The sequence below is a fragment of the Aotus nancymaae genome, unplaced genomic scaffold (genome assembly GCF_030222135.1).
Source record: "Aotus nancymaae isolate 86718 unplaced genomic scaffold, 86718_ANA_hifiasm-v0.15.2.pri h1tg000016l, whole genome shotgun sequence".
In the NCBI taxonomy this organism is placed as follows: Eukaryota; Metazoa; Chordata; class Mammalia; order Primates; family Aotidae; genus Aotus; species Aotus nancymaae.
In genome coordinates, this window is record NW_026988428.1 from 59572069 (window position 1) to 59593678 (window position 21610).

General features: G+C 39.7%; 1 protein-coding gene across 8 annotated transcripts in view; it reads left to right on the forward strand.

Moving 5' to 3' along the window:
• The first annotated feature begins 5628 nt into the window (after positions 1–5628).
• Positions 5629–21610, forward strand: part of CCDC91 (coiled-coil domain containing 91) — a 388228-nt gene continuing 372246 nt past the window's right edge. For 3 of the 8 annotated variants that reach the window (XM_064377392.1, XM_012474261.2, XM_064377391.1), the window contains exon 1: positions 5661–5816. The gene's annotated coding sequence lies outside the window, so the exon portion shown is untranslated. Of the gene's footprint in view, positions 5817–21610 lie in introns of all 8 variants that reach the window. The other 5 variants (XM_012474260.2, XM_021674873.2, XM_012474258.2 and 2 more) reach the window with 3 other exon arrangements.

The following is a 21610-nucleotide window of genomic DNA, read 5'->3' on the forward strand; positions in this document are numbered from 1 at the left end:
ATCATTGATTCTTTAATGAGAGTCACTTTATAACATCCATTACCTTAATTAACAAACCATTAATTTCACTAATTAAAACCTATTTTTAACATTCATTTTATTGATTAGCATGGTCTCAGGTAATGGGATATAATAATAAGCACTAATGGTGGCTACATTTGGAGTGCAGCTCTTCTGATTATCTACCAACCAAATATTCCTAGAGTGTAAATTCTATATTATGGCAACTGACAATCATTAGTGGGTACGGTAAATCTAGAAACACAGATGTACATTTATATCTCATTATATGCACTAAAGTATTTTAAGGTGAAGTATAATAATAACAAATTCAAACTGACTTAACTAATATTCAGTACCAGTGAGGTTAAGTAGAAAAATCAACCTCTATATTAATTTGACTTAAAGCTGCCATAACAGAAGAAACAAGTAGATTAAGAGGAAGGAGGCAGGAAAGTGTTTATTTAAAACTTTCACAGTTTACTCTTTATATCCTTGTTCTTATATACAAAGTTATAAATCTTTGCTTATTTGATCAGGATTCCAGCTTTTTAATTTTCTTGCTTACAAGATGACTGCCCTCAATAACAAGAACCATATGCTTTCTCATTCATTTCAAGGGAGAAAAAGGGGCCACATCCCACAATTTTGGGGCAAAAGTCCTGTAATTGGTGCTGATTTGCTCAACCCTGAACAACTTCTTGTGGCCAGGGGAACAATGTAGGCTGGGATTGGCTTATCTTAACTGGACTAACTTTGGAGATATATTAATTTCACCTAAATTTCTTAGGTGTACTCTGCACAATACGGGAAGAGTGGAATAAATATTGGGATGGCAACTACAGTGTCCATTATAATCACTTTCAAAGCATATAAATATGTAACAATTATATTGTTAGTTGGAGTTAAACTAGATCTAAGGATATGTAATTTTGTCTGACATCATTTTTTACGTTTGCTTTATGTTTTAAAACATTTTATGTTTTTCATATTTTACATCAAGTTTTAAGTCCTGTTCCTCACCTGTTGCCTTTTGTAGCATATCTGGATCTAGGCAACCTAATAAGAAAGCTTACCCAGATCCAGATATGGTGCTAAATAGGTGTTTCCCATTTTGGTACTGGTAGAAAATTCAAGCCATATAGTCCTACCCTGTGTGGGTTTTTTTGCCCAAGTGCCATGTCCTGGCCATGAAAAAAATCCCAACAGTCTTTTCTCCTAACTCTCATGTCATTTTAAAACCTGCTTAGGAAGTTTGCTCTACCCTTCCTAGAAAGCCTCATTATGTGAGTAATAAACCTTTTTATACCCTGTTGGTGCATATGTGGTATGCTAAGTCTTGAAATATGAGTCGAACTTTGCGTGAGTGTTCATCTCATTTCTGTGAGTGACTGCAATAGCATATAAACTTCAATGGCAGTTTAAATTCCTGCAACCTACCTCTGCTGTGGTCTCAATGGTTTTGTCCCCTCACAATTCATATGTTAAACTTAATCACTAATGAGATAGCATTAGGAGGCGGGGCCTTTGGAAGGTGAGTAAGTCATGAGGACAGACGCCTCATGACTAGGATTAGCGCCCTTATAAAAGAGGCTCCAGAGGGTTGCCTGTCTCTTCCACCCCATGAGAACACATCTAGAAGGCACAATCTATGACCCAGAAAGCAGGGCCTCATTAGATATTCAATCTACTGGTGCCTTAATCTTGGACTTAGCCTCCAGACCTGTGAGAAATAAATTTGCATTTATAAGCTACCCAGTATTTTTTTTTTATAGCAGCCTGAACAAACTAAGATACCACCATTGTACTGTTTCATTATTCTTATCACTAAGTGCCCAATTTTACTTTTGAATCTTCTACCTTGATGACTAGAGCTGGAAATGTGGAATACATCTTCAGTTCTTTCTTCTTCTTCGTCTTTTTTGTTTGTTTGTTTGAGACAGGGTCTTGCTCTGTCATCCAGCTGGACTGCAGTGGCACAATCACGGCTCACTGCAGCCTCAACCGCTCAGGCTCAAGTGATCCTCCTACCTCAGCCTCCCACATTGTTGGGATTACAGGTATAAGCCACTGTGTCTGACTTCTTGCCTCTTTTTTGTTGCTGATGTGCCTTTAAAATCCTTCTACCAATTTTATGGCTACCAATCTTTGCTCAGGCAGTCATTAATTCCTCATTTTAGTTATTTTATGGCTTCTAACTGGTTTCTCTTGTTTTTCTAGTCTTGGTCCCCTCTCTTCTACCCAATAATCCTTCCTCTACACTGTTGCTTAAGTAATTCTTCCCCAACCTTGCTTAACTAATCCAACAATTTCCCACCACCATCAGGATACAGTCAAACTCCTTAGCACAGTTTACAAAGCTCTTCATCATCTGGCCGTCTACATTTCCCATTTCTCCTGCTGCAGACCTACATATAACCATTTTTGCTTCTATAATATGCTTACATGCAAAATATACTTACCTCCACAGTTCATAGACAAGGAAATATATACAAAGGTATATGTTCCTTTTTCTGGAGCATACTCATGTCTTTCCTTAGCTTGGTCAAGTCCAACTGATTCTTCAAGACTAATCCTGAGCTTTGATACATTCTGTGAGAAGTACTTCCTGTTTAAGCTACGCTGAGTGAAGTGTTCTTTCTCCACATTTTGGCAATGTACTTTCAGTGCTTATTATTATTGTAATATCTGATTTGATTGTAGTTTTTTCTAGATGTAATTCTCTTGAGGACAGGCACCATGTTTTTCATCTCAGAAGGTCAAAAACTATTAGAAAAATGGGCTTGCAGATACATGTACAACAAAGGAAAATAATTCAAGATGGCTCATGAAAAAAGTATTCTGAAAAGTAAGAGAGGCATATATTCTTGAAGAGAGAAGAAAAGGCAAAATAGAGAAATTAGAGCCCTCATACATTGCTGGTGAGAAAGTAAAATGGTACAGCCACATTGGGAAAGTGGTAGTTCCACAAGAGTTTAAATATAGAGTTACTATATGACTTCACAATTCCACTTTTAGGTATATATCCAAGAGAAATGAGAACATATGTTGACATAAACACTTGTACATGAATGTCAATATTAGCATTATTCATAATATTAAAAAAGTAGAAAGAACTCAACTGACGAAGGGATAAATGAACTTTGAAAACAAGTTAAGTGAAAAAAGCCAGTCACAAAAGACCACACATTGTATAAGTCCATTTATATGAAATGCTCAGGATAGACAAATGCATACAGACAGAAAATGGATTACTGGTTGCCTAGTGCTGGGGAGAGGAGGGAGAAACCTGGGAGAAGTTGAGGGCAACTGCCAAAGGTTATGGGGTTTCTTTTTGGGGCTGTGAAAATATTCTAAAATTGATCGTGGTGAAGCTTGCAGAAATCTGTGAACATACTAAAACCATCGAATTATCTACTTTATGAAGAAAAAAAGACAGATTACTGTGGGGAAGGGAGAAAGATTTCATGGAGTTGGTAGCATATGAATTCACTGATGAACAACTGATATAAAAAGCAAAGTGATGTGCTATAGTGAATACACAAGTTCTTTTGTTGGGCAGATCTGGCTTTAAATCTACTTGGTGAATTTACACTTCCTAAATCTTTAACTTCACCTAAGGTGTAAATATATTAATATACCTACTTTTTAAAATTACTGTAAGTTACGTAAGGGACTTAAAATATTTAGTCTAATGCCAGGCACATAGCAAATATTAATAATAAATATTACACTTATAAATCTGTTTAGTATTGAATACTATTTAATATTGAATATTGGGACAGAGTGAACATATAGACACATCAGTGGGAAGGAACTCCCAGAAACTCATCTAGTTTCCAGTAGAAAGAGATATGAGAGACAAAATAATATAAAGGTAACTTTACTAGGTTTAAGAAATATTTATTGAATACTTTTTTTCTAATTACTAGAGCCTTTGCTAGGCTGCTGGATATAAAAAGACAAAAGTGAAGTGAGTAGATTGCTGGATATACAAGTGAGAAGTGGTCCTTGACTTGGTGGTCTAGCAGACAAACATGTGTAAGAAAGCATTTTATTTCTCATAATAGAAATGTTTTCTGTATGCACAAACAAGGGGGTGGGCTGGAAAAATAATGTAGTCAAGGTGACCTGCTCAATACTGAATCTGCTCATTAACTACTTAGGCCAGCACTTCTGGCACACTTGTCAGGATGCCTTGCTAATATTTTCTGCTTCCAGTACAGAACAGAGATTACAGGTTTGAGCTAATTTTGTTCAACAGATGAGATTTCCGATGCCCAAGGATTAAAGAATACTTGTTACACAAGGAATGTGAATATTCTGGAGATTTATGCTCAAAGACCCCAGGTTAGTGTCTTTGTTTCTCACTAGACTGTAAGCTCCTTGAAGACAAACATCTTCAGTGTTACCTTGTCCACTCTTGAATTGTCAAAACTTGGCCCAGAACTAGGTATGTGGTATACAATCAATAAAAAATTGTTGAATGAATGTTCTCCAAATTCCTCCCATGGCAAAAACGGAAGAAACACTAACGAGTGAACTGCTAGTTGGTTGTTTCTCTCATTGCTATTGAGAGTCTGAAATGGACAAAGACATCTATATAATCATTCCTTCCTTTCAAATAAAAAAATCTGTGAATTATGCTATTCTTTTCCTATTGCTTCGGGAGAAGCTACTTGACAGAGGCTTCTAAGAAAGGCTTTGAAAGAAAACTCTGCAACAGAGATGGCATGTATGAACTGCTGTGATCTGGAGTTGAAGACAAGAACAAAAGTAATTCTGGTGCAGAATTCTTTTTTTTTTTTTTTTTTTTGAGGTGGAGTTTCGCTCTTGTTACCCAGGCTGGAGTGCAATGGCGCGATCTCGGCTCACTGCAACCTCCGCCTCCTGGGTTCAGGCAATTCTCCTGCCTCAGCCTCCTGAGTAGCTGGGATTACAGGCACGCGCCACCGTGCCCAGCTAATTTTTTGTATTTTTAATAGAGACGGGGTTTCACCATGTTGACTGGGATGGTCTCGATATCTTGACCTCGTGATCCACCCTCCTCGGCCTCCCAAAGTGCTGGGATTACAGGCGTGAGCCACCGCACCCGGCCAGAATTCTTTGACTGAAGTCATCTTCCTGGTCCGCGGAGCCTCAGCCTACTTGCATCCAGTGCTTGAGAGTTCAGATAGGCAAAGATGAGAGGTAGCATCTAGTCAACATCTGTTTCTTGAGCACTTACTACATGTGAGACACTTTGCTTAGTCGCCGTTTTTACTATACATTGTTTGGAAATGGTGAAGGGATTCGGCGGGTTCTTCTTAGGACCAATCCTACAGAGTTCCGGATGGAAGTCATTTTGATTAGGGGGACGGTTTATTTGCAGGAATTAGGTAGAGAAACAGGGCCTGCCACTCAAGAGGAATGAGAAACTAGCTAACAGGAGGTGGACTGGGAAGGAGCAAGGCAAAGTCACCTCGTTTCGCAGGGCAACTCTCCAAAGACCATGCTCAAGCTGGGGTAGCAGCGCTCTCGACACGGTGCCCGACGCAGGCCTCGGCCAGGGGCCACGTGACGCGCGTGTTTACGTTGAGTGACGGGCACAGGGTTGGGCGGGCTTTGGCGGAAATCAACTTCCGGGGGCAGAGGTGTTCGAAGCCGGGTGGTGCGTGGGCTACCCCAACTCTTGTGATTGGGGCCGCGGTCTCCCCTCAAGGGCGTAGGGCCGTGGCTCGGGTGTGCGCGTAGGGGTCTGTGTGCTGGGGGTGGCTCACCAGGCAGCGTGGGCTAGCGGCGCGGCGGCGGCAGCGGAGAGCGAGAAAGAGGAGCAGGTAAGTCAACGCTCGCCTTCCGGGGCCTGGGTCTTGGGGCCGGGGCCGCGTGAGGCAGGCTGAGAGCGCCCCACCCGGGGGAGGAGCGCGGCCGAGCTTCCGCCGCCCGCCGCCCGCCAGCTGCGGCCTCGCCCTCGGCTTTCGCAGCCGCCGGGAGTCAGGGGGCGTGACCAACCTCCCGCTGGAACTGAACCAGCTCCCAGGGTTCGGGGTGCCCACTTATTTCTGCGTTCCTCGGTAGGTACCGGTACCTGCACGTCCCAGAATCGAGTGTTTTCGAAAGTCTGCGCACAGGAACACGTGATTATTGTGTCACCGAACCTCCTACCGAACGGAGACCTCGGTTCTTGCTTAGGTTTCACAGAACGCGCCTGGTTTATGTATCCCATTTTACTTTGCCAAGTGCACCGGGTAAAAGCTGTACAGCGTCCGCCAGCCACTTTTCCTTATAGTTCCTTGGGTCACATGTTGCAATAAAAGTGGCATTTCGGGGTCAAGGCAGGAGCCAGTAACTTTGCCAAGTGGTGAGGTATATCCTTCATCTCCGTTAGCGCGCCTCCCTTTCCCAACAATGAGGATATTTCCTGTACCTGCGTGTGTCGCCTGCTGCAGAGGAAAGCTTTGGATATGAAACTTATTTTGGCTTCACTTTAAGGAGTGGAACTCTATTAAAAGCTGCGCTTAGTGTTTTTTAGGTAGGATGATGTTGCTGCTGCTACTCTCACTTGCTTCCCTGATGAGAGTTGGGGAAGAGCTTGATTTCCTGGAACGTAAAGTCTTGGCCACAATTTTAGGTGACTCAGCAGCCCCTTACGAATTCTGACTCTTTCCTTCCCTCCTCTCTCAGCTGTCCGGATTCTGATGCCACCTTTCTCTCCAAATATTAATCCGGGTGGGAGTTGGATGATGGTTTTTGGAAACAGTTTGCGTGTTGCGTGGTGGAGTTATTGGAGTGGGCTGACATTTCACTTCACAATTTAAGGAAACCCTCCCCCCTACAATATTTAGTTGAGTAGGGTGACAGGGACTGACAACAAATTCGCTGTTGTATTCTCTGCTGTCGGAGACTTCTACACTTAACGATCACTTCATTGCCCTCTGCTACAATTTCTGGCGCATTGAGGGGATTGGTTATATTGTCTGTACCTATTAGGTAAATATAGTAAGGGGCATGCCAGGCAGAGTGCACCTGCATGGTGCTGGCTAACCAGTAAACTGTATGGTAGAGAATTGCCCTGGTTACAAAGTTTGGTATCCTCCAGGCTGCCTAGGAGGGTGTTCTGTGGGCTGGGAAATCTTATGAATTGGTTTCCTAGTAACAGTATAAGCCCAATGGAATAAACATAAAGAAAACAAAGTGATGAAAGTACAACTTACCTCTTAACTTTTATTAAGTGGAAAAATGTAGCCTTTTATTGGAGTGATTCGTTTAAAACTTCTGAGACATTTTTGTTTATTTTCATCATCTTAATAACAGACAAAAGAAACTGCAGAAAATCGTCCCAGAGGGACGTCACTTTGTTTTTGGGTGGCATTAAAAAAGAGAAAAAAGACATTTAACAATAAGCTTGTCTGGAGCTTAAATGAACAGATAGGAATTTTGCATAATAGGCATTTTATGTTGTACTCTTATCTATATGTGTAAGATGTGTACATTACATATGATTGTTACGAATGAAGATACTAGAAGACGCCGTGGGAATGGAGTAGAATGGATGGGTGGATAAGACGGGCTCCATTAGGAAAAATGGAAGGGGAGTGTATTAGATAAGTTGTTTCCAAACTCTAGGTCATAATTACAGCATTCCTTTACCAACCTGTTCCTTATGATTTTTAATCTTCCTTGAAAGTTTATCAAATTTTGTTATTTTTCTGTCCAAACAATGAGAACTTAATTGAAGAAGGTATTTCTCTTTAGATTAACTCTTTGTTTTTATGCATATGTTTCTGATATACTAATGATAAATTAATTTTTTAGATTTGCAATATTTTAAGGACTTTTGGTCTCCTTACTGTTCCTCCCTGCCCTATTCCCATACCCAGTAAGTTTGATTTAGCTCATTTAAATGATACATATTTTTAAAAAGGACGTATGTTGCTATTTTTTTTTAAATTAAGGTTTATCGAGGTACGATTTATAAGTAAAAACATAATTTTTACTATATTGCTGTATAAAGTCTGACAAACACATGTGGTCATGGATCCACTGCCACAATGCAGACAAATAACGTTCCCATCATGTTAAGGTTTCCTCGCTTCACCCATAGGTTCTGGCAACCACTGATCTGTTCTCTGTCCCTATAGCTTTGTCTTTTCTGGAATGTTATGTAAATGGAATCGTACAGTATGTAGCCTTTTGTTTCAGGTTTCTTTCACCTAGTGCTTTGATTCATTCATGTTGATGCATGTTTGTTGATGCTTTGTTGTTTTTTACAGCTGAATGGTATTTCATTGTGTGAATATATCATAATATGTTCATTTACCAATTGAACAACTTTTGGCATTTAGGAATGAAGCTACTGTAAACAATCATGTGCTGTTCTTTGTACATGGAGGTACAGGTCTTTGTGTAGACATACATTTTCATTTCTTTTGATTAAACACCTAGGAATGGAATTCTTGGACCATGTACAAGTGCATATATAACTTTATGAGAACTAAGCAAACGTTTTTCAAGGTAGCTGTTTCATTTTGCATTGTCACAAGTGACGTTTGATGGTTCCAGTTGCTCCACATTCTGGTCAACGCTTGTTATTTTATTTTTAACGTTAGCTATTCTAGTATGCATTTATTGAAAACTCATTTATGGTTTAATTTGATTTTTTTCTTCTAACATATTGAGCATCTTATCCTGTGCTATTATTTGCCATCTGTGTGTCTTCTTTTATTAAGTGTCTGCTCAAATCTTTTCATTTTTAATTGGGTTGTTTGTTTTCTTATTGGTTTCCAAGTGTTTTATATAGTCTGGATATAAATCTATTATCAAGTATATGTTCACAGTATTACCTTTGAGTCTGAGTCTGTAGTTTGTCTTTTCATTTTCTTAGCAGTATCTTTCAGAGAGCAGTTTTAAATTTTGATGAAGTCCAGTTTATCAGTTTTTTACTCTAGTGATTTGTGCTTTTTTTATCATGAGAAATTTTGCCTAATCCAAGGTTGTAAAGATTTTTTTTCTTATGTTTTCTTCCAGAACTTTTATAGCTTTAGATTTTAGTCTGTGATGAATTTCGAGTTAATTTTTGCATATAGTGTGAGGTAGGCGTCAAGACTCTCTCTCTCTCTCTCTTTCTGTGTGTATGTGTATGTGTATGTGTGTATGGATGCCCCAGTCTTGCAGCATCATTAGTTGGAAAGAGTATTCTTACTATCTTTTCTTCATTAAATTCCCTTGGCTTACCTTGTCAAAAATCAGTTGACCTCGTGATCCACCCGCCTCGGCCTCCCAAAGTGCTGGTGAAACCCCGTCTCTACTAATACAAAAAATTAGCTGGGCACGGTGGCGCGTGCCTGTAATCCCAGCTACTCAGGAGGCTGAGGCAGGAGAATTGCCTGAACCCAGGAGGCGGAGATTGCGGTGAGCCGAGATCGCGCCATTGCGCTCCAGCCTGGGTAACAAGAGCGAAACTCCGTCTCAAAAAAAAAAAAAAAAAAAAAAAAAAAAAAAAAAAATCAGTTGACTATGTTTGTGTGGATTGCTTTGTGGACTTGTTCTGTGTGTCTCTTTGGCCAAAATTTCAGTCCTTATTACTGTAGCTTGTTATTTTTCAAAAATTTTTGAGTGTTCTAGTTCTTTTTCTTTCCATGTAAATTTTAGAATCTCTTTATTTCTATATAAAAACATTGTGGAATTTTTATTATGATTGCATTGAAGTTGTAGATCAATTTGGGGAGAATTGACATCTTAAAAACATTGTTTTTTAATCTGTTAATAAAATACCTTTCCTGGCTCAGAGTCAGGAAATTTAAGTTTAATTTGAAATTTAAATGTTGAAATTAATATTAAATATGACTCATGCTTGTAATCCCAGCACTTTGGGAGGCCAAGGTGAGAGGATTGCTTGAGCCCAGGAGTTTGAGAGCAGCCTGGGCAACATGGTGAAACCCCATCTCTATAAAAATTAGAAAAATGAGCTGGGCATGTTGGCCTGCACCTATAGTCCCAGCTACTTGGAAGGGTGAGGTGGGAGGGTTTATTGGGCCTGGGAGGTTGAGGCAGCAGTGAGCTGTGCTCATGCCACTGCACTCTAGTCTGTGCAAAGGAGTAAGACCCTGTTTCCAGAGAGAAAACAAAATGAAACAACCTTTCTATATGTACTGGTCTTTGATTTCCTCTCTATTTTTAAGCTTTCAGTATAAAAATGTTGCACATATATTGTTACATTTGTATCTGAGTGTTTTATGTTATTTGGTGCTGTTTAAATGGTAACCTTTGAAATTTTTTAAATTTCCAATTATTTATATAAATACATCAATCTTTTAATATTGATCTTAAGTTTTTGAATTTTACAACCTTGTTAAACTCTCAAATTAGTTCTAGTAGCTTTTGTAGCTACTTTTGTTGCTACTGCTGTCTGCTAGTAGAGACAACTTTATTTTACATTTTCTCATTTGTTTGCCTTTTATTTTGTTTTCTTGTCTCATTGCACTGGCTAGGACCTCTACTTATGTAAACTGGAACAAGTCAGATCAGAGCAGATATCCTTGCATTGCTCTTCATCTTAGTAGAGAGGGTATGTAGTCTTTTACCATTGAGTAGTTAGCTGTAAGTTTTTTGTGGATATCATTTTGATCCAGCTGAGGAAGTTCTCTTTAACTCCTACTTAGAGTTTTAAAGTTTAATCATAAATAAATGTTGTTGTATTTTTTTTTATTGTGAACGTAATAGTTGATTATAGTAGAAAATTGGAAATAAAGGAAGACTATAAAAAAAAGACTATAAAAAATACCCCATTTTCAGTAATCTGAGGTAACTGCTGCAAACCATTTGGTGGCTTTTCTTTCAGTCTTTTCTGTTGCAAACATACTTAAAAAACAAAATTGTTAGTATTGTTTTATGTTTTGCCCTTTTCACTCAGAATCACATTGTGAGTACCTATACCATGAGTTATTTTGAGAACTTGTTATGTAATGGCTATGGGTTATTGTGTTATATGGATATGCCCATCATTTAATGATTTTCTTATTGTTAAGTAGTAAAATTGTATTTTAGCTTTCCCTGTTGAAATTAACATTAAATATTTGTGTTTGATAATTTTTCAAAGTAATTTATAAAAATATGATTATTACTCAAAGTAAATAATTTTTTTATGGGTTCTTATTATCCACTGCCTCTGTTTGGTGTTCTTGGAATTTGTTCTTTAGGCTATTTATTGTAAGAAATTTGGAGTATCATTGGCTTTTTGGGCATCACTTTAAGGAAGAATCTTTGAATTTCAGAAACAGAGTTCCTTAGAGATTGGTCTAGTTCAAACCATTTTTAAAGTGGTTTTGAGTTTGTAATCATTCAATGACTTTTCTGCCTATACTATTTTGTTTCCACTGATCTATACAGAATTCCTGATGAATTATGTGTAATGTAATATACTCCTTTATGTATGTTGTTTTATTGAATTCCAACTGGCACTTTTTGGTAGTGACATTTTTCCCATTTCATAGACAAAGGAAACTGAGTCTCCAAGTGAGCAAACTTACCTAAGGTTTTATTAATAGTAAGTGGTAGAACTTGAGTTTCTCACAAGTCTTCCTCAATCTGTGCTTTTATTCATAGGCTATACTAGTAGTATTAGGTTCTTTTAGGTATTTTGAATGTATTTTCCCACTGCCTCTGGCTTCCATAGTTTTTAATGAGAAATCAGATATAAAATTTTATTGAGGATTCCCTATTTGTGATGAGTTGCTTCTTTCTTGTTGCTTTCAATATTCTCTATTTTTTGAAAGTTTGGTTATGATGTGTTACAGTGTGGATCTCTTGACTTTTATCCTACTTTGAGTTTATTGAGCTTCTTAGATGTATAGATTAATATTTTTCATGAAATTTGAGAAGTTTCCTCACATTGTTTCTTCAGATGTTCTTTCTGCTTCTTCTTCTCCTCTTTTTCTGGTATTCTCATTATGCATATCTTGGTATGCTTGATGATTTCCTGTAGGTCTTTGATGCTTTGTTTTTCTTCATTTTTTTCTTTCTCTTCCTTGGCCTGGATAGCATCAATTCACCTATCTTCAAGTTCACTGATTTTTGTGCCAGCTCAAATATGCTGTTGAACTCTTTGAGTGAATTTTTGAATTAAATTATACTTTTTAACTCCACAATGTTTGTTCTTTTTTGTAATCTGTCTTTTCTTTAATAATCTTTATTTGGTGAGATACTGTTATCATACTTATATATGGTTTCCTTTAGCTCTTTGAAACCATATCTAAGAAAATATTTAGAAAAAATATTTTAGTGTCTTTGTCTCTTAAGTCCAATATCTGGGCTTCCTTAGGGACAATTAACTGCCTTTTTTCTCTCTCTGTACAGATCACCCTTTTTTCTTGCATGTCTCACACTTTTTTGTTGAAAATTAGACACATAATATCTAATGTGGTAACTCTGGAAATCAGATTCTCCACTTCAGAGTTTCTTCTTGTTGCTGCTCTTGTTATTTGTTTGCGTAGTGACTTTCCTGAACTCTTTATGTAAACTTTGTATGCTTTTTATGTGTGGCCACCGAAGTCTCTGCATGGTTAGTACTGGGCAGCTAATGATTGGATGGTTATTTCCTTAATGTTTGGAAGCAATGAGTCTCCCAGCCTTTGCTGACAATCTCTGTGTGCATGATGGGGCATGCCTTCAATGCTTAGACAGGCAGTTAATAACTCTACTTTAGCTTTTAACTCCCACTTGTACAGAGCTTGAAGTGTAGCAAGAGGTCAAATCTTAGGTAGCCTTTTCAGTTCTTTACTGAGCACTTGCATGAGCTTGGTCGTCTAGAGTTCAGGGAATATGTTGGATCTTATCAAAACCCCTTATTGACATTTCATTACCGAGCTTTTACTTTTAAGATTCCGGTCAGCTTGTTGTTTGCCCCAACTGTTACTGCCACCTTAGGCAGCTTGATGTTAAACAGTTGGCCCTGTTTGTTTTGGCAAATAACCTCTGGGGAAAGATTATTGGCACTAGGCAAGCTCTGAGTCAGGTTAAATAAAGACAAGTAAAGGAGTGGTGTTTTCCAGGGAACTGCCAGACAGATCAATAATGACAATTTCTGGGAATGGGGTTTTATAGGAGCTCCAACCCTATTTTGCCCCTCCTGGTGGCTGCTAGGCTGCTAGGCTGCTAGGCTGCTGGATTTTATTGTGATTTTGAGCCTCCTGATTTTCAGGGCTCTGATGGTACTGGGAATAGAGGGATGAGATTAAAATGCCATCAAACTTGCTGTTCTTAATGAAAATCAGCCATTTTTCTGTAATACATTCTCCCTAGATTGATGCAAGCCTTTGATTAATTTCTAGAGTTTTGAAAAAAGTTGACTTTAACAATTTTTGCTACTATTGTTCTTGCTTTATGGAGGAAAGGATTTTTGGAGTTCCTTAACTCCATTATTCCTGCTGATGTCATTGTGTTATATTTTAATGACCCAAGTTCTTAATGTCACCTTATCCCAATTATACTTATATTCCACTGCTTTGCTTCATCTTTATCAACTGTGGTATGCAGCTTCATCTAAGAGACCATTTGAGTATTCTAATTCAGATATGTAAAAATTTCCCATATGTATCAAATTATTTAACAGTATTAGGCATCTGTTAAGTGCTGTGAAAATTCCACAGGATAAAATTTATAGTATGTTCCTGTATTTGGGGAGGTGTCTGCAGTATAGTTAGGAATTTATGCATGTAAAAAATATTGAATTATTGATCACCTGAGTGAAAGAGATCTGATAAGGTAGAAGGTAAGCTACTTTTATTAATAATAAATAGTATGGTCCAGAGGTAGAGCATTATTAGCCATTATGTAATTTTATTCTTAAATAATTCAGGTCAGTTTAAATAGAGAAAATCTTCAGTTTAGGCCTTTGAATTATGGCTAAAAATTCAATTGAATTGCTAAAATGATGATAATGAATATTATTAGTGATTATTAAGCACTGTGTGATATGCCTGAACATATTACTTGGAGAAATTGGATTTTCTGGTTAGTGGAATTTGCTAGTAAAAGAAAAACCAGAAGCCCAGTTTTTCCTTGATTTTGTGAAAATCTCTAGACTTGTATTTGTGAGTTTTGATGCTTTAGTTATTGAAGGTAAATGACTTCTCCCCCTGCCCCCTTTTAAAGCATTTAACTGAATGCTTATCAAGCTATGGTACCTGGCAGTCATAATTGAGAATATTATTTTTCAGTGCTATAGAAGAGAGTCACGTGATTGTTGCCTTCAAATAATTGGTAAGAACATGGGGTTAAAATGTAGCTGTATTGTATCTTTAAGTTCTTATATGAATATATGTGACTTTTTGTGTTTTATTTAGTTTACATCATTTTTTTTTTCTGCTTGAGGAAGACATAAATGGTTTTCAAGTGTTGTAAATGATTACTAGAGATGCTTTTTCATGCTCATATTAGCCAGTCTCTGATATGCATTTATTTTTATTCTTAATTTTATGATTAAAAGTAAAATGACACATACTGGCATTTTGGGGGGAAGTAATGCTATCATATATTTCATCATTCAGAATGCAAAATTAGCAATTCCTAGCAGAAGCAATTTCAAATTTTCACACTTATCGTGAATTTAAGGATGCAAAGGACCAGCTTTATGTTCTTGCATATTTTTTGAAGGAGTCATGTTAGATATTTCTGAGATGTGTTTTTCTCTTCTCTTTACTCTCCTTATTACATTTGAATCGTGTAGTTTTAAGCTAGGTATTTATTTACTTATATGTTACCAGACAGATGTCCTGTGTTTGGGTAGTATATATTGCTGCCAAAGGCTCACCATAAAGTTGCTGAAGGTGAAGAGAGTGGGTTTCTAGAAGTACACCTAATTCTTCTGTAGTGTCTAGTTAATGTAAAATATAAAAACATAAACCAAATACATTTATACACAATTAAAGAAATGCTTACATGTAATCATAGGAATTTAGTAAATGAAACTTTTTAGTATCATTGCTATCATGCATAATTAACATTTTTAAGATTTGTTAAATATTTACTCAGTAGAGGAATAGAATCAGTTGACATTTATGTAGGACTCTGCCATTATGGCATATGAAGAATGTTGGGAGTGCCTAGGTTGCCTATTGGAAAGCCTTGGATTTTTAGTCAGTGACTCAGCTAGTCTTCATAATGGTGAAGAGGAAAACTCTTCAGATAATGCTCATAAGATGTCAGGTTTGTCAGGAATATGCTCAATTACAGAGAGAAAGGAGAATGAAAAGAGAAGGGAGAATAAAGAGGAAAAGGAAAATGAAGGTATGCTTCAGAGACTTTTTTTTTTTAACATGCAAGTCTAATTGTTTTATTGGGTAGATTAGAGTCTATATGAATTAGAAGTCATTTATAGATACTGCTACTCAACTACATATTGAAAATGAATTGTTGAAACAAGTGTTAAAAGAAAAACTTCAGCCAAATTAAATTTAAAGGAGTTAATTGAGCAATGAACGATTTGTGAATTGGGCAGTGTTAGGTCTCCCAAAGATGACAGCACTGTTGTCAAGCCATTATGAACTCTGTAATCCACACGTATGCCTCCAGATGACTTCCCGGAGCCTGAAAGTCTGAAACAATAAAAGACCACAAAGAAAGACAAGTTTCTGTTCCAGCCGACTAATCAACCCACTGAGTCAACAACAACCAACCTTGAGCTGTAACTTTCCACTTGTTGCCCTGGCCTATAAAGCCTGCTCTGTCCCCCACCTCCATGCTGAGTCCCTTTTTGAACTTAGCCCACTCGCACTGGGTGATTCGAACAGCCTTGTTGCTCACACAAAGCCTGTTTGGGTTGCCTGTTCGATTGGATATGCACTTGACATTTGGTGCCAAAACCAGGGATAGGGAAACTCCTTCAGGAGATCTGTCCCCTATCCCCACTCTCCTTCATTGAAGAGCTTGCCCTTGACCTTGGTACCTCAGACTGCCTGTGAAATCCCCTTTGTCTTCAGATTAGGTAAGCAATCTCCATTTCTCTTTAAACCTTTCCTCTTCTTAAATAAAGACAGAGATGACACCTCCTGTGTTTTAAGAAATCCAATGTTTATCATGGACTGTCCTCCAGAAGATAGTCTTCCCTTGGTGTCTGGCCAACACTGGGGATGCCCACCTTGGCCTTTCACCAGTTGTACAGCCCAGGACCCCAGTTGAGGATGCTTGCTGGGGATCCCAGTGGTTGCTCTTCTCCTCGTCTCTGTCTTTATCTCCAACCCTCTCTAGTCTATCATGGGCGGTCTTCTGCCCTCCATCCCTCCCTCTTCCCTTCTGGCCTGTGTCCTCAAAAAACCTTAAACCCCTTCAACTTTCACCCAATCTAAAGCCTAAACATCTAATATTTTTCTGTAACACAGCCAGGCCTAAATATAAATTAGACAATGGCTCCCAGTGGCCAGAAAATGGCACTTTCAATTTCTCTGTTTTGTGGGACAATTTTTGTCGTAGAATGGGCAGGTGCTCTATGTTCAGGCATTTTTTTACACTCTAATCTCTACTCTCAATGCAACCCATCCCAAATTTTCCTTCTCTCCCTTCCGTCCACCCCTCTTGCCTCCGCCAGTAACTCAGAATCCTCCTTGTCCATTGACCCTTCCAACCTTTCTCCTCCTGGGATGTCTGAATTAGGCCCTAATCCAGGCCCCAACCCCCAGGCCCTAATCCAGGCCCCAACCTCCATCAGAGCCTCCCTTCTCTTCCTCTGCCCATAACCCACCTCTTTATAACTGTCCTATCACCTCCCACCTCATACCTGGTCTGGCTTATAGTTTAGTTCCGAGGCTAACTCCCCCGCCCCTGTCCAACAATTTCCCCTTTGCGAAGTGGCTGGAGCTGAAAGAATAATCCAGGTTCACATTCCTTTTTCTCTCTCTAACCTCTCCTAAATTAGTCAGCATCTAGGCTCTTTCCCATCAGACCCCACCAAATATATACAAGAATTTCAATACTTAACCCAGTCTTATGATCTCACTTAGAGTAACTTAAATGTCATCCTTACTTCTACTCTCACCTTTGAAAAATGCTTAATATGCATTTTATCACCCAATCAGCCCCTGACATTAGAAAAAGGCTATAGAAATTAGAATCTGGCCCTCAAACCCCACAACAGGAAGTAATCAACCTTGCCTTCAAGGTGTTCAATAATAGGGAAGAAGCTACCTGGCGGCAGCGCATCTCAGAACTATAGATGCTTGCCTCTGCTGTAAGACAAGCCCTTGCCACACCATCAGTGCTTGCCTCTGCTGTAAGACAAACCCCCAGCCACACCATTTCAAAGCTCCCAGACTGCAGCATCCAGCCGCCCTTCCTGGACCTTGCATCAAGTGTCAGAATCCTGGCCACTGGGCCAAGGAATGCCTGCAGCTCAGGATTCCTCCAAGCCCTGCTCTATCTGTGCGGGCCCCCACTGGAAGTCAGACTGTCTGACTCACATCACCATACCCAGAGCTCCTGGAGTGCCAACCCAAAGCTCCCGGACCGAATCCTTCTCGGATCTCCTCGATCTGGCTAAAGACTGATGCTGTGTGAACATCTCAAAGGCTCCCTGAACCATCACAGACGCCGAGCTTTGGGTAATTCTTATGTTGGAGGGTAAGTCCATCCCCTTCTTAATCGACAAGGGGACCACCCACTCCACACTGCCTTCTTTTCAAGGACCTGTCTTCTTGGCCTCCATAACTGTTGTGGGAATTGATGGCAAGGCTTCCAGGCCTCTCAAAACTCCCCAAGTCTGGTGTCAATTAGGCCAGCACTCATTTCCAAATTCTTTCCTGATCAGCCCCACTTGTCCAGTTCCCCATTAGGCTGAAATATTCTAACAAAATTGTCTGCCACCTTAAGCTACAGCCACACCTCATTGCTGCCCTCCTCCCGGAACCTGTACCTCCCTCAATAGCTCCCCGTATGTCCTCCTACCTTAACCCTAGGGTGTGGAACACCACCTCCCCATCCTTTTCTGTTTGCCTACAGCACCCTGACTGCTGTCCGCCTATAAGATCCCCCCTCAGTGGGTGCATCACTCCGGGGTAAAGCTGTGTCCACCGGATGAGCAGCCTAACTCTTCCACCCCCTCTTGGAAGTTGCAGGTATTCTCCCCAACTTCTTTAAAATTTATCCGAATTCCTAAAGAAACTTAAATGCCCTGCTCCTGTCTATCTTGCTGCTTCACTCCTCCTTCATTCTGTTTTCCAAGACACTTCCTACTTCCACCCACCCTCAGGCTGTCACCCTTAACTCTCTTCGAGAGTGGATAAATGACCTTCTTTTCCAATGTATCCTGTGTAACTTCTCCCCCTATAAAGTACAACTGTTTACTTTCCTCCTCATTGTTTGTCTGCCTGTTCCTCCTGCTCCCTTGGCTGCCCCACATAATTGCACCTCCTCTTCCTATTATTCTCAGCTACCTCTGCAAAACCCTTAACTTCACCCATTCTTTGCTAAACTAGTCCAACCCAACCCTAGAAAAATGTTGCTGGCTTTGCATCTCTCTATCAGCTACAACTTATACTGCCACTCCTGTCCCTGCAAAGTCTTGGGTTCTTACTTGCCTAACCTATCACTCTCACTATGAAGGAAAAAGCCCCTTTCAACTTTTAAATATGCAGATCACTGACATGACCAAACATACTCTGACAGGATGCACAGTACAGCTTCTGCTCTCCTGCATTTCTGACCTCACTCCATACACAGATAATAACAAACCCATAAACAGTTCTGTAACTATAAATGCTACTTTAACTTTTCAGGCCCCTTTATGCTTCCAACACAATCTATCCTCAGGCCTACCTCTTAGCCACCTACTACCCCATTAGTGCAACTTTACCTTTTACAACTCCAAGCCCCAACCGACTGTCAAAACTTTATAGTCACCCAGACTGCTTCATTTGGCCGACCTGTCCGCTTTACAGGACCCCCCAAAAGTTAGCACTACCTCTTTGCTTAACAAACAATCAGAGTTTTGTGTTGGCAGACATACCCCTTGCATGACTATTCACTGCGGACCCACTGTAACACAGCTCCACAACTCATAAATGCCTTCTTATACCCACTTTTAATCACTCCTCTGAATGTCCCTTAGTAGATACAAAATGGTACCTCCTCTAGTGGGATACAAAACAAATGGAGCCATTCACATTACCCAACCACCACTTTCCAGTCACTCACTGGGGCCATCTTAGCAGGAACCCTGGGTGTATGGGAACATGAAAACAATAAACTCACACACATCTTCAGTATACACAACCAGTTCTGCTTATCCAGCCAAGGAATTTCTTGTGCGGGACCTCAACTTACCTCTGCCTCCCCACTAACTGGACTGGCACCTGCATCCTAGTCTTTCTAAGCCCTAAAATAGACATTGCCCCAGGGAACCAAAGTTTACCGTTCCCTGTTAAAGCCCAGGTCCATCAGTGCAGAGCTGTGCACCTAATACCCCTGCTAATAGGACTGGGAATTGCCACTGCTACAGGGACAGGAATAGCAGGGCTGTCCACATCCCTGTCTTACTATCATGCTCTTTCTAAACCTCACCACCAAAAAAGGTGGGCTATGTACCTTTTTAGGAGAAGAATGCTATTTTTACACTAACCAGTATAGCTTGGTACAAGATGCTGCCCAACAGTTAACTGAAAATGCCTCTAAAATCAGGTAATGCCTTTCAGACACCTGGAGTAATCTTTGGAGTTGGGCACCATGGCTCCTCCCACTGGCAGGTCCCCTTGTTTCTATCATTCTTCTTATCTCATTTGGACCTTGCCTCTTCCGACTAGCTTCTCAGTTTGTACAAAATTGCATTCAAGCCATCACCAATCAGTCAGTGTAACAATGCTACTCCTAAGAGTCCCCCAGTACCACCCCTTGCCTCCAAATCTCTCTCCCAGTTAGCCTCCCATGCCACCCTAAATCCCACTCAAAGAAGCCCTGAGAAACATTGCCCGGATCCCCTCCTCTTCTTATTAAAGCAAAAAGACAGGGATGTTAGGTCCCCCAAAGATGGCAGCACTGTTGTCAAGCCATTATGAACTCTGTAACCTGCATGTACACCTCCAGATGGCTTCCTGGAGCCTGAAAGTCTGAAACAAGAAGACCACAAAGAAGGACAACAGGTTCCTATTTCAGGCAACTGATCAACCCACTGAGTCAACAACAACCAACCCTGAGCTAAAACTTTCCACTTGTTGCCCTGGCCTATAAAACCTGCTCTGCCCCCACCTCCATGCTGACTCCCTTTTCGGACTCAGCCTGCTCGCACCTGGGTGAATAAACAGCCCTGTGCTCACAGAAAGCCTGTTTGTGTTGCCTCTTCAGTTGGATGCATGCTCAACAGCCCGCAGAATTACAGCAAATTCAAAGAGACTCTAGTACAGCCACGTGGTGGAAGAAGATTTATAGACAAAAAAATGACATGCAGAAATTGGAAGTGAGGTTCGGAACATCTGGATTGGTTATAGATTGGTTGGTGTTTGCCTGATTTGAACATGGTTTGATCACTCAGCAGTGTGTGAATGATGTATTGGCTTGGATTGACTGAGATTCAGCTATTGTTACAGACACATACTCCTAAGTTAGGTTTTCAGTCTTGTCAACCTATTAAGTTAGGTTGTAGTTTATCCACAAAGATGCAACTATAGAAGTATAGAGTCCTTCTCAGGCCATATTTGGTTTGCTTTAGTAATTCCCCACTTTTGGTCATTTTCTCAAGTTTTGAGAGTTTGACCAAAACTTTAGTCATTGATGTCACTATCATTTTAGTAAATGTACTTATTTGGTCTTGAAACCCACTGGGAAACAGTAGAATAGTGAGTTTGGCAAAGGTAGGAACAAGGGTATCTCTTTATGCTTGAATGTCCTGTTTATAGGAGAAAAACAAAACCTTTTTTCTGCTCTAGAATCTATGTGTTTCCTTAAAGTCTAAATTTGATTTTGTCACATTTAGCATGAACAACTCCATTTTTGTTTGGTTTGGTCTGTTGGGGCCTAGTGAGTGAGCTCAGTCTAAAACAATGGCCTCCCATAATTTTGTTTAAAAAAAAAATCCCCCTTTTTGGTTAGGGTCTCACTTAGGTGAGAGTGTGACCAAAACTTAGGGCCTTAGCACCACTCTCTAGCACCAGTGGAAACTTTGGGTTTCCAGCCTCAGCACATCATTCATAGGTTACAGTATCCTCATGGTGACAATGGTCACACGTTTCTTTCAGCTCTTGTCATTCTACTTGAAGAAAGACCATTAGATATTCTAGAGATGGCTACATGCAAACATTTGAAACCTTTGAGAGAATTCAGCATGCTAGGGAGACTACTATTATGACTATTGGGAAGATAATATCAAGAATTTGGAGTATTCTTACCTAGGTTTCCTGTAAACCAAATCACCAAAACTCAAGTAGATCAAAGAATGAGCTAGGTAAGGAGTCTACTCACTTAGCTAAGTAGGTTTTTCATTAATCCCCTTCAACTGAATTTCTGTAATACCTGATGTTTTCTCCATAGGCCATAAGTGCCAGTGGCTGCACAGATACTTCTCTGTTTAGCCACTTTTACTATTTAGCATAACTTTTACAAGAGAATTTAAAGTCTATTGTGTAACCATAGCCTTTATAGTATATAAAGCCTA